Source organism: Pan paniscus, chromosome 7, assembly GCF_029289425.2.
Source record: "Pan paniscus chromosome 7, NHGRI_mPanPan1-v2.0_pri, whole genome shotgun sequence".
Classification (NCBI taxonomy): Eukaryota; Metazoa; Chordata; class Mammalia; order Primates; family Hominidae; genus Pan; species Pan paniscus.
The window spans coordinates 79,034,434-79,054,526 of NC_073256.2; the positions used below are offsets into that span (position 1 = coordinate 79,034,434).

The 20,093-nt window shown below is 43.1% G+C and overlaps 1 long non-coding RNA gene across 1 annotated transcript in view; it reads left to right on the forward strand.

Annotated features, from left to right (window-relative positions):
• LOC117981410 (uncharacterized) overlaps positions 1-20,093 on the forward strand; it is a 64,603-nt gene that overhangs the window by 16,223 nt on the left and 28,287 nt on the right. The window contains exons 2-4 of the long non-coding RNA XR_008626402.2: positions 2,278-2,487; positions 4,193-4,337; positions 8,220-8,311. This is a non-coding gene — a long non-coding RNA (uncharacterized LOC117981410). The remainder of the gene's footprint in view (positions 1-2,277; positions 2,488-4,192; positions 4,338-8,219; positions 8,312-20,093) is intronic.

Genomic DNA, 20,093 nt, shown 5'->3' on the forward strand with positions numbered 1-20,093 from the left:
TCAAGATTGAGCACATTATGAGCTGAGAAATATGTTAGTCACTTTCCATGTATAGATGTTGTTTATATTATACAACAACTCAATGAGGAGTTGAGAAATGAACTCCTTATTTTCTCTGGATTAGGAAGCTAAATCAGAGATATTTAAGAGAGTGGACCAGGATTCAGAACGGGGGTATGTGCTTCCAGAACTCATTGATGGAACCACTGCAATTTGGAGCCCTGCTATACAACTGTGCTGAAGGAAGGAGGCAGTTACTCAACTCCTTCCCAATGCTTCTTTTGTAAAATGAGGATCTTAATACCTTATTAGCAGGGTTCTTGTGAAAATTAGCAAACACTATTGAAAGGAAACTGCCAAGTCTTTATGATAAGTAAGTCCAGCTTCTGGAGATATTTTCTTTAATAACCCATAATATAGTTAATTTAAAGCTGGGAAACTTTACTAAAGGCTAGAAAACAATAAAGAGTAACATCACAGGCAACACAAAACTAGATAATTTGATCCAAGAACTACAGATTGTTTGGAGGTAACATGTATGATCTAGGACTACCAGGACTGACTTACTAGTGTGTGATTTTAGCTGGCTTCTGAGGATTGGACTGTTCATGTGTAGACTTAGCAATGATGTCTATTTGGTAGAACTATTGTGAGAGTTGAATTTATTCCTAAACATACATTTACTGAGCCCAAAGCTAGGCATTCATTGATAACTAATACACAGTTTTTGACTTAATCCTCATAACAAAAGTGCTGGGGGTACTACTTTGATTCCCAATTTGCAGATGACAAGAGTAAGGCCCGAAGAGGTTACAAAACTTGCGTAGGTCACATAGTTGGTGATTTCCATACCCAGGACTGGAACCCAGGCAACCTGGTTCCAGAAGTGTGTGCTCAGCCCATCTGCTGCACTGCCTGATGGTGTGAGTGGAGACACTACCGTCATGAAGCTTGCAGTTTAGGATGGTGCATATGTAAGAAAACAAAGAAATGCACAATTAAAAATAAAATAAGTGCTATGAAGGAAATAAACAGTGTGTGTGGCAAAGAAAAATGGGGAAGGGGTGTCTGAGATCCATTAGAGACAGTGGTTAGGAAAGTTTTCCTTGAGGAAAGTGATGTTTAAGATTGGATTAAATGAGAAGATGTGTTTAGTAAAGGGAAATCTGGGCACCCTGCTAATAATGTTCCCTTTCCTTTCCTTTCATATGTTGAAATAAAACATTTTTTTTGACCCTGCATGAGCTCTCCCTGCTTGTGATTGCCCTGAGAGGTAGAACCCCAGGGAAGATCACACTTGTTCAGGTGGGAACTATGAAAAGTCACAGAGGACTCCCGGGCTTAAACAACTGGCACATAGATGCTTACACATTACTTTGTTTGCACATGAGATCTTTTATTAAATAATTGAGAAATCCTAGGTATTTACAGGTATTGTCATTTTGTGCCTTAACAATGTGTTAGATTTGAAAAGTATCAACTTAGTTTCGTTGTTCACAATGGCTTTGAAATGGTGTTAAGACTTCTGGAAATTCATTGAGGGTTAGCAGTGTCGTTGCCTATGCTTTTTACTTCTAAATAATAGCTTATTTCTTTGGCAAACCTATCATTTCTAATTTAATGGGTAGTACTTCAGCAATTGAGCTATCTTTTTGAAAGCTACAATGGCAGCTAAAGAAATCCTAACAGAGAACTAAAATAAGATAAATGAGAAAGGGACATATTACCTCTTTTTGCTCATCTGGTTGTTATTGTTAATAATAATAATAAAATACCAGAAATTGATATAACTGTCTTTTTTAGCATCATTTAAAATATCCTTGGGAATGTCATATAAAATAGCAGTTGTAGCAGTGTGATGTAAATTATAGTACAGTAAAAAAAAAAAAAAAAAAATTGGCAATGGTGGGTTCTGCCTGACAATTGCTGCCTGATATTTTGAAAGCAAAATAGTCACAAATGTATTTAGGCCATTTCATTTAAAAAAATGAAATTATGCTTTAGGTAAGCTTTACCCTTCATCCTCTTCCCCTGATTGTGATTCACTGATTCATGATGGATGAGCGTTATGGTGTGGCCGCCTGACTGTAAGATGGCCTGGTGAGCTCTGCCTTCTGGTACCTATGCCCTTATGTGATCTTTTCCTCCTGAGTGTGAGCTAGATTTAGTGACTCACTGTAACAAATAGGAAATGGCAGAAATAAGGGGCTGTCTCTTCCAATATTAGGCTGTAAAATATGAGTTTCATCTTGGGTGCTTTCTCTTGTTCTTTCTTAGATCTCTCCCCTGTGAGAAACCAGCCGCCATGTTGTAAGCAGCCCTGTGGCGAGACCCACATGAGGAAGACCAGGGCTTGCCAACATCCTCTGAATGCACGTGGAAACAGATCTCTGTCCCTCCCCTCAAGGCCCAGCTGTGCATCCAAATGAGATCACAGCCTTTGTTGACAGCTTGACAGTCTCCTCATGAGCCAGAGAAATCAGCTAGGTGACTCTCAGATTTCAGACTCACAGAAACTGTGAGATAATAAATGCTTATTGCTTTAAATGCTAAATTTTTGGGGTTATTGATTATGCAGCAATAGATAAGATAGATGAAGTGTGCAATGGGAATGATAAATTCTACAGTGGGCCCTAGGTCACTGTAAACAGGAGCCACAGTGATATAATCCCAAGTCTCCAGTGTGGCATGAGGCTGAGAGCATACTAGGGTTTATCTAACTTCTTGGTTTTGAGTTTCTTTCCATTTCCCTAGGCTGAGGCTAAATTGGGATTTGCTATGGTGAGAATGTGTCTTCTAAATTTCATGTATTGGAAACTTTCCCCAAATTTATATATTAATGATATTTGGAGGTAGGATCTTTGAGAGATAACTAGGATTAGATAAGGTCATAAAAGTGGGGTCTCCATGATGAGACTCAAGGCTTTATAAAAAGAGGAGGAAGGAACTGAGTTGACGTGCTCTTGCCCTCTCGCCATGTGGTATCTTCTGCCATGTTATGACACATTAAGAAGGCCTTCATCAGATGCGGCTCCTTGATTTTGGACTTCCTAGCCTCCAGACTGTAAGAAATAAACTTGTTTTCTTTATAAATTACCCAGTCTATTGTATTCTGTCATAGCAACACAAACCAGACTAAGAGAGGGGTCTTCATTAAGAGCAACGAATATAGAATTTAGCCAACTAAAGTAAATTTATTGGAAAGATGTCTGGAATGGGGTAGATGGGGTGGAATGGGGGTATAAAATCAACAGGAGGCTGTGAGCAGGCTTGGGAACCTGTTGGAGGCCGCAGAGTTCCAGAAGCCAGGGAAAGGAAGCATCACAACATTGTCTTAGCAGCAGTGGTTCAACACAGCAGCACTGCAATACCTACCTTCTGATGCTATTTTCCATCCTTGCTTCATTCACTCAGTATTCAGAGCCCTGAAAAGAGCCTTCCATTGTCCATGCTTAGTTACCTGCCCACCCCTGGTTATATCGGTGTTGTGAAAGGAAGATGGGGGCTCTTTGGCCTTCCTAATGGAGGGCAGGCACCAGGGATGTAACCTTTGTGGCAGAGACTGTTACTGATAGAGTTGGAATGTTTGTCCCCTCCAAATCTCATGTTGAAATGTAATCCCCAATGTTGGCGGTGGGGCCTGGTGGGAGGTGTTTGGGTCATGGGAGTGGATGCCTCATGAATGTCTTAGTGCTGTCCTCATGTTAGTGAGTGAGTTCTCTTGTGATCTGGTTGTTTCAAAGTGTGTGATGCTTTCTCCTTTCTCTCTTGCTCCCACTGTCACCATGTGACATGCTGTTCCCACTTCACTTTCCACCATGAGTAAGAGCTCCCTGAGGCCTCACCAGAAGCCAAGAAGATGCCAATGCCCTGCTTCCTATACAGCCTGCTGAACCATGAGCCAATTAAACTTCTTTTCTTTATAAATTACCCAGCTTCAGGTACTCCTTTATAGGGAAGCAAAACAGCCTATTATAGTTACCACTTACCCATTGTCTGCTTTCCTCTTTTTTAGTAATAAAATTTACTGGAGCCACACACCCCATTTTTCCAGGCTCCCTCACACAGAAGTATGTGTATCTTAATTCTAGTCAATGGGACCATATGAGCAAAAATGGTTTATGCAACTTCTAGATTGTACCCTTAGAAGGAAAGGTACTTATTCTATTTTCATTTTCTCATTTTTTTATAGTGGAATGTAAAGATTGTGGATGGCCATCCTTGACCTCGTGGACAAAGGCCATACCTCAAGGATGACAAAGAAAAAAGCATGGAAGGAGCCCGTGTGCCCGACACTATTGGCCTGCCCCTCAGGACTGGGGACCACCTTGAATGTTGTAAGAGAAGCCTACCTTGTTTAAATGAGCTTTTGTCAAAATAGCCTAGTCTGCATTCTGAGGCTGCAACCACCAGGGGAAAGGGAAAGCCCTGAAGGGTACTCAGGGTGCTACCAGGAAGGGAAAATGCATGCTGGGCAGCCAACAGTGGCCATTACCATCACACTGTTTAGGAAGCACGTGCCATTTCCTGAGTGAAAGTTTTCTTTAATTTTTGGTGATGGTACTAATAGATGGGCAAATTAGAATTCCTACATTGGGCCTATGCCCTGGTAAGGCAGCTTTATGTTTATAAATTCCTCTGCCAACCAACATGCTCTGCACCCAAGTTCTTACATCCTTCAACCTTTACCCATCCATGGGAACCTTATGCAAAATAACTCCTAGGATCATGGAATTTTGGAGATGTAAGGGACATTAATGAGCAAATAGCTGGAACTCGGGCTCCCAACCCTGTTTGTTTAGCACAACCTCCAGGAAAGCTTGTTGAAAATATGGGCTCTTGTGTTATTTTTCATAAATAGTAATTGCCCTGGTCTGGAAGAGGATTCTATATCCTACCCCATTGTAGTTTAGCATGGTATGTGACTTGTTTTGGCCAATGAAACAGAGTGAAAATGATGTATGTCAATTTCAGGCAGAAACATCTAGAGCCAGCACTTGGTTTGCCATGTTCTCTGTGTTTCTTCTGCTCCTAGATGCAGCAGTACTCCAGATGGAGTTTGCATTATGAACCTGAATTCCAGGATGAAAATAACATGGAATAGAACTTAGCCAGCACAAAGTACACATGTGCTGTGAATAAGAAATACCCTTTTGTTATTGTAAATCACTGAGATTTTGAGGTTGTCTGTTACTTCACCATAATCTAGCCTAATATAAACACTAAACTAATATATTGCTCTACCATAGTCATTTATTTCCTGTTCTTTCTCCTCCTCCTTCCTCTATTTCAGTGTTTAGCAAACTTTTGCCTGCCTGTTTTTGTATGGCCTGAAAGCTAACCATAGTTTTACATTTTTACATGGTTGAAAAAATCAAAAGGAGAATAATAGTTCATGATGTAAAAATTATATAAAATTTAAATAAATATCAGCTTCCTTTTTTTTTTTTTTTTTTTTTGAGGTGGAGCCTTGCTCTGTTGCTCAGGCTGGAGTGCAGTGGCGCGATGTTGGCTCACTGCAATCTCTGCCTCCGGGGTTCATGCCATTCTTCTGCCTCAGCCTCCCGAGTAGCTGGGACTACAGGCACCCGCCACCAAGCCCGGCTAATTTTTTTTTGTATTTTTTTAGTAGAGACGGGGTTTCACCGTGTTAGCCAGGATGGTCTCGATCTCTGACCTCGTGATCTGCCGGCCTCGGCCTCCCAAAATGCTGGGATTATAGACATGAGCCACTGCACTGGGCCAAATGTCAGCATTCTTAAATAAAGTTTTATTGGAACACACACACACACACAAAGAATATGGGCTCCTGCCCTCACCATCCACCACACTGCCACCACCTCACTCAGTTGTGTCAGAAGTTCATTAGTTGTTCTCTGTGGGTTCTCTTCAGTTCTCCAGAAGATAAAAGAAGCCCTAAGTGCTCCTACATCCCTTGTAAAGAGGTCCCCAAGGAAATTCTGCCATTTTCCTTCACAGTTAATGGGGCTGCCCTCAGGCGTTGTCATTTGCTACGTCTTCATGGAGATCTATGTGGCTTGTCATCCTGCTTGCACAGGCCACTATGAAGCCCTTTGTAGTGAGGATCTTCCACGGGGGCACCACTCCAAGGCATTGCCCAGGCTTGCAAGAACCGCAGGCATTACCCAGGCGTGTAAGAACCTGAGGCTTGTTATCAAGTCATGTCCTCATCCCCTAGGAGATTTTGGTGTTTTGGCCGGGCCTGCTCAGAGTGGCCAGGGTCTCATGCACCTGTGGAAGCTGTAACCACCCATTCCCCAGTGTTCTGCATCTAGTTACTGTCCCATGGTAGGTTCCCATGCCTTCCTATTTTACAATTTGTGTACAAAAGTTTCCATGCCCTCCCCATCTGAGGTTTCATGTGGATTCCCTTCAGAGCCTAAACAACGAAAGCTGGTAACTTAACATCTCAGAAGGTGCAAATTGAAATACCCTCTGCGGGTAGTTAAGCAGTAACATACAGATTAATGGAGAGTGGGAGTGTCTAGTGAACTGCAGAGCACACACTCAGTCTAAATAGGTAGGTGTTACTTGTATTCGGCTGATCTTGTTGGTAATAAATGCCCAGTGTTGCCTAATTCTAATGACTTTTCAAGAGTTGTTGAAAATTTGGATTTTATAAAAGAAAACATGTGAAACACCTTTAATTTCAAATATTGGTAAATTGACTAATTTATATTTTAAAAATGACACTGTAGATTTTACATTTAGAAACCAAATTTACATTGTGGGTCACAGTTATAACCTCTGGCTAGAATTTACCAATACAGTCTGTCCCAGCTAACTCTCCTGGTGTGAAGAGGAAGAAATGGCTTTTGATTCAATTCCAAGGAATATAAAGCAAGAAAAGAAAACAAATGGGTGGATCACCTGAGGCGGGCGGATCACCTGAGGTCAGGAGTTCGAGACCAGCCTGGTCAGCATGGTGAAACCCAGTCTCTATTAAAAATACAAAAAATTAGCTGGACGTGGTGATGAGCACCTGTAATCCCAGCTACTTGGGAGGCTGAGGCAGGAGAATTGCTTGAACCCAGGAGGTGGAGGTTGCAGTGAGCCAAGATTGTGCCATTGCACTACAGCCTGGGCAACAGAGCAAGACTCTGTCTCAAAAATAAATAAATAAATACATAAAAATAGATAAATAAATAACATGACATCCATTACTTTCTCACTCTCTTACTTCAATAATCATGTTGCAGAAATTAAGTGATAAATTAATAATATTAATATACAAAATATAGCACAGTGTGCCCTCACTTAACACCATGGATAGGTTCTTGGAAGCTGTGACTTTAAGTGAAACAATGAACAACAAGTCCTCCAATAATGTTGTCTCCTTCAGTGTTGTTTCATTATAACACTGATGAGAAAAAAATACTTGTTTCATTATATGTCACTTTGCTTAAAGTCGCAGTTTCCAAGGATCTATTGAAGGCATTGAGGACTTACTATAGTTGGCACATGTTGAGTGATTAAACAATGCATAAGTTTTATCTGATATCCTTGGGTCTACTTCTAGACCAAGCTTTTGGTTGTGCTTTCCTATTTCTGCACTCTCGCCATACTCTATTATTGTGGGTTTATATTTGATAGGACACATCTTAGAAATGGCACAGTATATTGTTGAAGGACATTATTTTTACTCACTCATATACATTCAAATGTTTAGACAGATGAAATGATCATCCAGCTTTTTCATTGGAAGGAGTTTATCTTGCACTTTACAAATGGGGAAACAGTCCCAGAAACATTAAATGGCTTGCTTAAAGTTTTCCAGTTAGTTGGCGATTGTGTCTGATTAGAAATGATATGGTAGGACTTCTTGTCTAGGTCTTTCGTCTACACTGAGCCTCTGCAACTCCCCTGCATCCTATTGGTGCACCTGACATTTTCCCCCTTCAAGTCATTCGTCATGATTAAGGTGTTATTTACAAAAGTAGTCTGTATGCACATTGCTTTTCAAAGTATTGTATTAGCATTGTACTCTATATTAGGTTCCCCAAGTTACACTGGGGTGTGGGGAGTGGGGGGAAAAAGAGAAAGGTCTGGGAGTGAGGCGTCTGGGTTGATGAGCAGTGCCAGGGTGGGCTGGGGAGGCAGAGAGCATGCAGCTCCCTGGTAAATGTACTACTGAGAGGACTGAAAGACAAACTTTACTATTTTCTTGACTTTTTCTCTGATCTGCTTTGTCACAATAGTAAAATCAGGGAGACGAGGAGAAAAGAATGAGTGTTAGAAGCAATTTGCTGGATGCTTCGACAAAAGCAGCAACATGAACCCAATTGAAAAAGTAAGCATAGAATTTATTTCTATTCTAGTAGATCAAAGCTAACTCCAACTTGATTTTTTAAAATAAAAAATATGTTGGTAAAGGTGTGTAAAAATTGAAACCCTTGTTCATTGCTGGGGAGAACATAAAATGATGCAGTTGCTCTGGGAAACACTATGGTGTTTCCTCAAAAATTAAACATTAAATTATTATATGATCCAGCAATTCCACTCCTGGTTATACACCTCAAATAATTGAAAGCAGGAACTCAAACAGATATTTGTGCACCCATGTTCCTAGCATCTTTCTTTACAATTGCCAAGTGGTAGAAAGAACCCAAATGTCCATCAACAGATGAATGAATAAACAAAATGTGGTGAATACATACAATGAGGTATTATTCAGCCTTAGAAAAAAAATGGAATTTGGATATATGCCACAACCTAAGTGAAACTTGAAGACATTATGCCAAGTGAAAAAGCCAGACATAAAATAACAAATATTCTATGACTCCATTTACTTGAGATATCTAAGGTAGTCAAATTCACAGAGACTGAAAATGAATGGGGGGTGCCAGGGACTGAAGGGAATGAGGATGAAAGGTCATCCTTTAATGGGTATAGAGTTTCAATTTGGGATTCTGGAGAGGTTGGTGGTTATGGTTGCACAACAATGTGAATGGACTTAATGCCATTAAATTCAACACCTAAAATGGTTAAAATGGCAAATTTTATGTTTTGTATTAATATATTTTAGCATAAAAAATTATTTGTTTTCCCTCCCCCTAAGTAAAATTCTAAATCTTTGAGTATCATAGGCTTCTAGTTTGCATTTAATTTGCCTTTCTTTATTGGAGAATACTAGAAACTCAGGACTACATGTACTAATTTAACCTATTCCTCCTTTACAAGGAGGAATTGGGGCCTAGGTTTTGTAGTCCACTTTCAGTGGACACTTTTGGGGGAATATAATATAAAAAATATGTGTTACAGTAATAATCTCATTATAATAATGTAGCAGTTCACCAACCTAAGTAAGAAATAAATGTAAACTTATTTTTCTATAACTAAATTTTACTTTTGTATGCTAATATTCTGGGGTCTATAAAAACTTAATTTCAACTTCCTTGGTCTTCTATTTTTCTCTCTGATTCCATCATATTTCTGAGAGACTTAAACTATGCCAAAGACCTGGAAGGAGGGGCGACATTTGGTCTTAGCTGCCATCTGTCCATTATTGTATCCACTGAGGTGTCATTGAACCCACCTGGTCCTTGGCCAATGGTCTGTAAAAGTCACTGCTGAGTCATCCTTTGCCCCTGCTCTCCAGGCCTCCTCAGGTTCAGGCTGCTGTTGCTGGTCCTTTGCTAGCCCTTGAGCAGGCACACAGTCATCCACTTCCAAGCCACTCCAGGACTCTGGCAACCTGTGAGGCTGGCCATTCCTGGGCACAAGCCTCTATTTACCTAGACACACCTTTATAGGACTCAGGCTGGATGGTGAGATCAGGCCACCTCCACCTCACAATGTTACATGGGGTTCAAACACCTCTTAGTGTGACATACAGGAAAAGTGGTGTGGAGTCATGGGCATGATGTTTACTTCTCTCTGCCCTCTTTGATTTTGTTAAGCCCTTTATTTCTACCATGAAATATCTGCCTGGGAGACCTAAGAAGTGACACATGAGACAGGCAAGAATGTTACCCAGTACTGAAGCATATGAAATCCTTCTCAGACAGGCTGGGGCAAATAACACCTACACCCTGGGTTAGAAGTAACTTGTTTGTTGAGATAGAGAGGGATAAACGTGGCAAAATGATAGTTTTGAAATATTGTCCTCACTTATCCCACTCTTTAGCTAGAATATTCCAAGTTTGTTTTCTTAGAAACATCAGAAGAAAATCAGAAAGAATCTGAAAGAAAAATAAAAGAGAATTAATTCTTTAAAAAAAAAAAAAAAAAGAGAGTAAATTCTTAGTGTTTGAGTGTCAAGGGCTAGACCTGCACTGTCCAACATGGTAGCTACCAGCCTATAGCAAGTAACTATTTAAACTTAAATTAATTAATGGTAAATAAAATGAAAAAGCCAGTTTCTTATTTGCACTAGCCACATTTAAAGTGCTTGATAGATAAATGTGGCTAGGCTACTGTATTGTATGGCTCAAAATTACAGATCATTTTTACTATGGCTGAAATTGGGTAGTGCCAAGCTAGACCATGATACGTAATGAGTAAAAGCCAAGCTTTTCAGCCTTTGGGATTTGAAAGGATTTCCTTGGCTGGGAAAAGAAAAATGGATGGAGGGAATATAAGAAAGGAAAGAGGATGGTGGGCCATCTGGTAAGGGTGGAGTCCACATCTGGAGGGACCCAGTCTCTATTGGGGAATGCTACTCACTGATGCCAGCTAGGAGCTATGGAGGAGCTGAGTATTGTCTGGAAGCCATCTAGTCTCCAGTCAAGTTTTCATCATACAGAGCCCACCTTGAGGAAAAGTGTTAGGTGTTTTTCCCCATGTCATGAGTCATGGGACGGTTCGTTTGCTCATGTCTGGATTCAATGCACTGACAGGGTCTATTTGAAGTGTGATGTTGTGGGCGCAGGGGATAATGGTGTAAATTAAGAGGATGGTAGGCAAGTTGCTCAGTGCTGTTTCTTTAAAAGAGCCCAACAAAGTCATGGTCAACTCTAGAAGATTCAGCATGTCACTGTCCAGAATTATTTTCCAGAGGTTCCCAGAGGGTCCCAGTTAGTTGACTAGCCATTATTGCATCTGAGGATTGTGGGGATAAAAGGTAAAGATGCAAGTGGTTGGTGGATATACTGTTGGGAGGGTGTCTGTCCATCTTAAGCTCTGCCCTAGTCAATTCTCTTGAGTTGTAATTTTCCTGGATTTTAAAGTGGGGCTCAAAATGGATCTCAGATTGTCCCTAGAAGACTCCTGATTTCCTTGACCCACATTTATCTGGCCTCCTCTTTCCCTTTTCCAAGAGACCCACTACCCAGTTTTAACAAATGTTAGATTGTAATCTTCACAAAGCCAGAACTGCTCCCTGTCCCCTTTGTCCCATTGCCATCAGCTCAGTGCCATTCACCAGGTCCAGTGAATGCAAGGGCAGAAAGGATGCAGGTAGGCAAGAGTGAAATATCAACCTGGGCCAGCTGGTCAAGGACAAAACAAACAAGCCAGCAAAATATCCAAGAACTGATGTTATTGTCTATGAATTATTTACAGCTGAATGGAAAGGTTGCATATAACAGTTTTTGAATGTTTTCAGATAGGAATTATTGTGACCTTGGCTTCTCATTCATCTTTGTCAGAACTGACCCAAAATTGTTTTGTGAAGTGAATTTCATCTTTGGCAATGGTCTTTCTTTGCACTATTTTCAAGTTGTGTTTTTATATTTAGGAACTTGTCCTCATTAAGCTCATCAACTTCGACCCAAAGATATCACTGTATCGACAGTTAAAGAGCACAAGTCTGGACATTAACCAGAAACACGTAATGTCCATGCTCAAACTGGACGCAGCTATGGAGCCACCTAGTCCTCGTTAATGTATAAACGAGAAAAAAATCCATCCCAAATGTTGTAACTAGCCTGTTTCTTGTTCCAAGCAATAGAAAAACCACTCTGGCTCAAAATTTAAAGTGGAATTTATTTAAGTAATACTAGGGTAGCTCATGTAAGTGGAGAAACAGCTGAAAAAACAAGCTACAGGAAGGACAGGAACCAGAGAAGCTTGTGAGACTTCAGCATCAGAAACGATAGGAATTTCTCTCTAGGGTGCTGCTGTATGATGATTCAGCTCCCACACCCTGAAGACTCTGTATGTCTGTTCAAAATTGAAATTCAGGGAGGAGAGTTTTGTTGACTTGCTTGAGTCAGGCATCTCTATCCTTGGATTAGTGAACTGCAGCCAGTGGACATTGGGAGGTGTGTGTAGGTGGGCATGGCCAAAGAGGGACCCGTGGGCCACCACCTAAATTATGTCTAATACTCTGATATGCTAGGTTATGCCCTCTGTTCCTCTTTGCTCCTGCAGATTCATTTCCATCCTTCTCTTCTCACTCTGTGTCACAGGAAGTCGACCACTACAGACTACATCACTTACTCATCTGTGCCAACTCTTCTGGCACCAACAGGAAAATCAGAGGGTAAAGAGAAGAGAGACATCAAGATATTTCTTTCCCACCTTCTCCTGGCTGTAGGGCTGCTTCACTGGGAGCAAGTGCCTTCCTCCACAGCCACAGCTCCACTGGCAAAGCCATGTCCCTTTGGCTGCAGGAGTTTTAACAACATTCTAATACCGCTAGATTTTGGGTGCCAAGACACCCTTCTTATTTTGCTCTTATCCCTTCCCACATCTTTATACATAGCTTTTTTCTTAAAGTCTATTTGTTTAAACCATCTGGGTGAATTCTGGTTTATTCCAGAGGCCTGACAAGTAGAACCCCACTACACCATACTAAAAGAGAGTTGTGTACCTGACCAACACTATATTGACCTTTGTAGAATTGTAGAGTTTTGTTGTAAGAACATGTACGCCACTTAGGGGAATGTATAAGATTCAATGTTATTAGATAAATACTTACCTGTTTTGCTATTATCATGTTGTTGGGATGTACAGGGAGCATGATTCTGCTTGGTCAGGATTCCTTTAAGGAACCACCCATCTCCAATTCCAAGTCCATGTGGTTTGGATGCCACGAATTCCACCCTACCACCAGGAGACACAGAACTTTTCCTGGACAGAAGCTGTGGTGGAAGCTGGGATTTTTTTTAAAAAAAGGGAATCTATTCTTCTTGGAGTTGCTAATCTGGTAGAATTTACACCCGGAACTGCTGCTGGTCACTGTCACTTCTGAGTGGGGAGTCTTTTTGCAAATGGGGCCACACAAAGGAAAGGTCGCACTGAGATCTGGGGAGAGATTCCTGACAACACTGTGTGAGCGCCTGGACCGGCAACACCTGAAATCATAGATTAAAAACTTAACTTTTTAATTTTCTTAGCTTACACATTTTTAGTTATATGAGTCAATAAGTTCCCTTTTATGCTTAAGCCAGTTATCATTTGCAACTGAAAGAGTACTGACCACTACAACATATTAAACTTTATGTCTTTTTTTAAAAGATGGCCCACTGTGAACGAGCTGGAAATGCCTGATCTCCCTTGGTTTAATGGAGAGGAAGGGATCCAAAGGCTTAGGGAGATTGAAATGGTGGAGTGAATTAGTCACTTTACACCTACTCATCCCAGCTGGGAGAGTCCAGAAGATATACCCTCGATCAATGTTTTGCAAAACAGATTTGTGAGGGCAGCACCTGCATCTTTGAAGAGCCCTGTAATTGCTCTTCTCTGTATGTCACATCTAATTGTGGGAACCGCAACTACTCAACTACAAAATATAAATACAACAGGAATAATTGGATCGCAAGGTGACAGGGGCCAATTGGTGGCACTCAATCATCAAAGGCAAGGTGGGCGTAGCTACCGTAGTGGACAGCAGAAGCAAAGCAGCAATCAGAATAGTCTGACTCATATACAGCTATGGCATTGGCTAATTAATCACATTGTTCCTAGCAGTGAAATTGATAGGAAGCCTACTGCATTTCTTCCTTCCTTTCTTTCTTTCTTTCTTTTCTTTCTTTCTTTCTTTCTTTCTTTCTTTCTTTCTTTCTTTCTTTCTTTCTTTCTCTTTCTTTCTTTCTTTCTCTTTCTTTCTTTCTTTCTTTTTCTTTCTTTCTTTCTCTTTCTTTTCTTTTCTTTTCTCTTTCTTTCTTTCTTATTTTTTTTGAGATGCAGTCTTGCTCTGTTGCCCAGGCGGAGTGCAGTGGCATGATCTTGACTCACTGCAACCTCTGCCTCCCGGGATCAAGCGATTCTCCTGCCTCAGCCTCTTGAATAGCTGGGACTACAGGTGCCCACCATCACACCTGGCTAATTTTTGTATTTTTAGATAAGACAGGGTTTCACCATATTGGCCAGGCTGGTCTCGAACTCCTGATCTTGTGATCCACCTGCCTCGGCCTCCCAAAGTGCTGGGATTACAGGCATGAGCCACTGTGCCCGGCCCATTCCTATAATTTATATAAGCAGAAAAATTCCAGGTCGAATGGACAAAAGACTAATTTGAATTATAAAAACAGAGAATCATGGCCCCTCAATCAGTTTCCAGACTTGAGCCAGTTTACAAACCCAGAACCCCTGGAATGAAGGGGAGGCTGGGTCCCCTTGAGGAATGAACCCACTATACTACTGATAATTTATGCTGTTAATTTTTCTCCCATCCTTCCCCAAGGAGACCTCCAGCCTCTTACCAGGGTAACTGTGCACTAGGGTAAGGGAAATGATCAGATATTTTAGGGACTACTGGACACTGGCTCTGAGCTGATGTTGCTGGGGCAAATAACACCTACACCCTGGGTTAGAAGTAACTTGTTTTTTGAGATAGAGAGGGATAAATGTGGCAAAATGATAGTTTTGAAACATTGATTCTAGGGGACCCAAAACGTCATTGTGGTCCTCCAGGTAAAGTAGGGGATTATGGAGGTCAGGTGATTAATGGAGTTTTAGCTCAGGTCCAACTTACAGTGGGTCCAGTGAGTCCCCGGACTCATCCTGTAGTCATTTCCCCAGGGCCAGAATGTATAATTGCCAGAGACATACTTAGCAGCTGGCAGAACCCCCACATTGGCTCCCTGACTGATAGAGTGAGGGCTATTATGGTGGGAAAGGCCACGTGGAAGCCATTAGAGCTGCTGCCTCTACCTAGGAAAATAGTAAGTCAAAAACAATATTGCATCCCTAGAGGGATTGCAGAGATTAGTGCCACCATCAAGGAGTTGAAATACACAGGGATGGTGATTCCCACCACATCCCTGTTCAACTTTCCCATTTGGCCTGTGCAGAAGACAGATGGATCTTGGAGAATGACAGTAGATTATCATAAGCTTAACCAAGTGGTGACTCTAACTGCAGCTGCTGTACCAGATGTGGTTTCATTGCTTGAGCAAACTAACACATCTCCTGGCACCTGGTATGCAGCCATTGATTTGACAAATGCCTTTTTCTCCATTCCTGTCCATAAGGCCCACCAGAAGCAATTTGCCTTCAGCTGGTAAGGCCGGCAATTTACCTTTACTGTCCTTCCTCAGGGGTATATTGACTTTCCAGCTTTGTGTCTCAATCTTATTCAGAGAGACCTCAATCGCTTTTCACTTCCACAAGATATCACACTGGTCCATTACATTGATGACATTATGCTGATTGGATCCAGTGAGCAAGAAGTAGCAAACACACTGGACTTACTGGGGAGACATTTGCATGCCAGAGGATGGGAAGTAAATCCAACTAAAATTCAGGGAACTTCTACCTAAATAAAATTTCTAGGGGTCCAGTGGTGTGGGGCTTGTCGAGATATTCCTTCTAAGGTGAAGGATAAGTTACTGCATTTGGCCTCTCCTATGGCCAAGAAAGAGGCACAATGCCTAGTGGGCCTATTTGGATTTTGGAGGTAACACATTCCTCATTTGGCTGTGTTACTCTGACCCATTTATCAAATGACCCAAAAGGCTGCCAGTTTTGGGTGGAGTCTAGAACAGTAGAAGGCTCTGCAACTGGTCCAGGATGCTGTGCAAGCTGCTTTGCTACTTGGGCCATATGACCCAGCAGATCCAGTGGTGCTTGAGGTGTCAGTGGCAGATAGGGATGCTGTTTGGAGCCTTTGGCAGACCTCCATAGGTGAATCACAGCGGAGGCCTCTAGGATTTTGAAGCAAGGCCCTGTCATCTTCTGCAGATAACTACTCTCCTTTTGAGAGACAGCTCTCGGCCTGTTACTGGACTTTGGTGGAAACTGAACGTTTGACTATGGGTCATCAAGTCACCATGTGACCTGAACTGTCTATCATGAACTGGGTGCTTTCTGACCCATCTAGCCATAAAGTGGGTCATGCACAGCAGCATTCCATCATCAAATGGAAGTGATACATACATGATCAGGCTGGAGCAGGTCCTGAGGGCACAAGTCAGTTACATGAGGAACTGGCTCAAATGTCCATGGTCTCCATGCCTCCCACCCTGCCTTCTGTCCCCCAGCTTGCACTGATGGCTTCATGGGGAGTTTCCTATGATCAGTTGACAGAGGAAGAGAAGACTAAGGCGTGGTTCACAAATGGTTCTGCACAATATGCAGGCACCACCCGAAAGTGGACAGCTGCAGCACTACAGCCCCTTTATAAGGCATCCTTGAAGGACAGCAGTGAAGGGAAATCTTCCCAGTGGGCAGAATTTTGAGCGGTGCACCTGGTTATGCACTTTGCATGGAAGGAGAAATTGCCAGATGTGTGATTATATGCTGATTCATGGGCTGTAGTCAATGATTTGTCTGGATGGTCAGGGACTTGGAAGAAGCATGATTGGAAAATCAGTTACAAAAAAATTTGGGGAAGAGGTATGTAGATGGACCTCTCTGAGTGGTCAAAAACTGTGCAGATATTTGTATCCCATGTGAGTGCTCACCAACAGGTGACCTCAGCAGAGGAGGATTTTAATAATCAAGTGGATAAGATTGATACAGAGAGCTCCAACCCTGGGCCTGTGCCCACGGACCTAGGTGAGGACCGGCACTCCTGCCTTTGCACCTAAATGTTGCATTTCCCAAGGCCACCCTGGCCCACCATGCCCCCATCCTGTGTCTACAAAAACCCTCGAGACCCTAGCAGGCAGTCACACAAGTGGCTGCTTGTTGAGAGGAGCACATCAGCAGAGGAACACATGGGCAGCTGGATATCAAGAGGAAAACACTGGTGTAGGAGATGCTGGCATGCCAGCAGGCCATCAACTGGTGGAATGAGGTGGAGTTTGGCCAGGGGAGTTGGAGGAGAGCCCAGGCCACCAAGCAGCCCGACCCCAAGGGAAAACCATCTCCCTTCTGGCTCCCCCATCTGCTGAGAGCTACTTCCACTCAATAAAACCTTGCATTGATTCTCCAAGCCCATGTGTGATCCGATTCTTCTGGTACACCAAGGCAAGAACCCTGGGATACAGAAAGCCCTCTGTCCTTGTAATAAGGCAGAGGATCTAATTGAGCGAACACAAGCCACCCATGGACAACTAAATTAAAAGAGCACCCTGTAACACACGCCTACTGGGGCTTCAGAGGCTGTAAACATTCACTCCTAGACACTGCTGTGGGGTCAGAGCCCCACAGCCTGCCTGTCTGTATGCTCCCTAAGAGATTTGAGCAGTGGGGCACTGAAGAAGTGAGCCACACCCCCATCACATGCCCTGCGAGGGAGACAAGGGAACTTTTCCCATTTCAACTGGGGACCGCGCCTGGATCCTAGAAGGTGAGTATGAACGAATGTAAAACTGTGGGGTCTGCCTCTCTCTTCCAAAACCCTGCCATCTCTCTCTATTTCTTGTGGGTAAGAAGCTCTGTCTTCCTTCACAGAATTTTTTTTTTTTTCCAGACGCAGTTTCACTCTTGTTGCCCAGGCTGTAGTGCAATAGCACAATCTTGGCTCACCTCAACCTCCGCCTCTCGGGTTCAAGTGATTCTTCTGTCTCAGCCTCCCGAGCAGCTGGGATTACAGGCATGCACCTCCCGAGTAGCTGGGATTACAGGCATGCACCACCACGCCCAGCTAATTTTGTATTTTTAGTAGAGATGGGTTTCTCCATGTTGGTCAGGCTGGTCTCGAACTCCCGATCTCAGGTGATCCGCCGGCCTCTGCCTCTGCCCTAACTGGGATGGTCAAAACCCCCAGAGTTTGTCTCTTTTCTCATGGTTTGAAATGGCTCTTATCTCTTCCTTTATAATGTTAAGAGTTTTGCTACAGGCTGTGGCAAAGTTACTAAGTAAAATGAGCATCTGGCCCAGGCTCCAAAGGTACATATCAGATCAACTGTTCCTAGAGTTGCCATATATGCCTCCACCTCCACAGCCGCAAGCACGCACGGCTCAGGGCACCTCTCCTTATCCTTTCCCCTCCCAGCTCGGGTGCCTGGGCATGCCGACAGCAGACAAAGGCTGAGCCCAGCAGCCATGGAGGGATGGGAGACCAGGAGAAAGCCACAGTGGTAGCCATGACCCCACAGGGCTAATGGACAAATGAATATTTCTCGCCTGCTGTGCCAATGGAAACTTTCCTCCCCTGGGTATTGATGTGGTATGTACCCATGAAGCAGGGAAAACCTGGAGAATAGGAATTAACCAGGGAGGTGGTTTTCCCTTGGGGTCAGGCTGCTTGGTGGCCTGGGCTCTCCTCCAACTCCCCTGGCCAAACTCCACCTCATTCCAAAGAATTCAACCCCGTCTGAACCGGGGGAAAGATGTAAGGATTAGAAAGGCCCAGTTACACTAAGCAAGGGTTTCTTCCCCAGAATCTCCCTGTTTTGCCACTTAAGCTGTTATTCTCTTTTTCCTTTTCAAAGTGAGAGGGCTCCCCACTTCCAACTCTGTTTCTGATAGGGAAGTTAACAGAGGAGTGACCCCTGCTGGCTGATAACTGCAAATTGGGCAGGGCACATTTGAGACACTCTAAACACATAAAAACAGCCTCTAAAATATCTTTTCAGTCCCAAACTCAATTCCAAGCTTCAGGCTCAGGCCCTAGAAAGGAAAACGAGGTCTGAAGGATTGAAAGACAGGCAACAGGCACAATGTAAATGAGCAGGACAAATTTCTGCCAACCGAATCCCACCCCACAGAAGGAGGCCATGCTTCATGGCATAAACAGGCCCAGGGCACTCAAAGTTTGCTGATACCAGGGAGAAATGAAGGCATAGGTGAGGGTGGTTAATTCCTATTCTCCAGGTTTTCCCTGCTTCATGGGTGCATACCACATCGATACCCATGGCTGGCACCTGCCAAGGTCACCAGGGCTGAGGGATAAGTGGTGGGGAGTGAAGGGAGGATGCTTGCTTTCTCTCTCCATCTCACCCGGAGTTTTCACTGAGAGAAGGAAGGGAATGAGGGACGTCTCTATCCTCTGTCTTTCAGAATGGGCAACCAGGTCTCTTCACCACCCCTAGCTTATACTCCTCTGGAGTGTATCCTGAACCACTGGGATTGCTTTGACCTTCAGAATCTGGAGGAAAAGCACCTCATAGCCCTCTGCACAAAGGTTTGGCCAAATTATGATTTACAGGAAGGACTGGCTTGGCCTCAGGAAGGAACCATTCATTTGGATACAATCTGGCAATTGGAGCTTTTCTGTATATGTGAGGACAGATGGTCTGAGGCCCCATATGTGCAGGCTTTCTACACCTTGCAAGGCAATCCAGATCTTTGCCGACAATGTAGGATCGATCCAGCCTTCCTGTTTGCCCTCTCAGGGAAGGCAGCAAAGGGCAAACCCAGGGAATTAAAGACATGAGTCCCAGAGGCACCCCCAGCAGAGGAGCCAGCTTCCCCCAGACCTGCTTCTCTGGGTCCACCCCAACCTTCCTATTTAGCTTCAGCCTGTCACTTACCCGCTCCTAGAAATCTTCACTCTAAACAAGCTCCAGTCTCATTCTTGCCCCTTCAACAGATGCCCAGTGAATTTGGGTCCAGTAAGTTCCAGATTCCTTTTTCCCTACAGGACTTAAAGCAAATTAAGGGGGATCTTGGAAAGTTTTCAGACAACCCTGATAGATATATAGAGGCTTTCCAGAATTTCAGTCAAATATTTGAACTCTCCTGGAGAGACATTATGTTACTTTTGAACCAGACCCTGATGGACACTGAGAAGGAGGCTGCTCTGCAAGCAGCAGAGAGATTTGGGGATGAGCTTTGCCTCACGTATAGCATCAGAG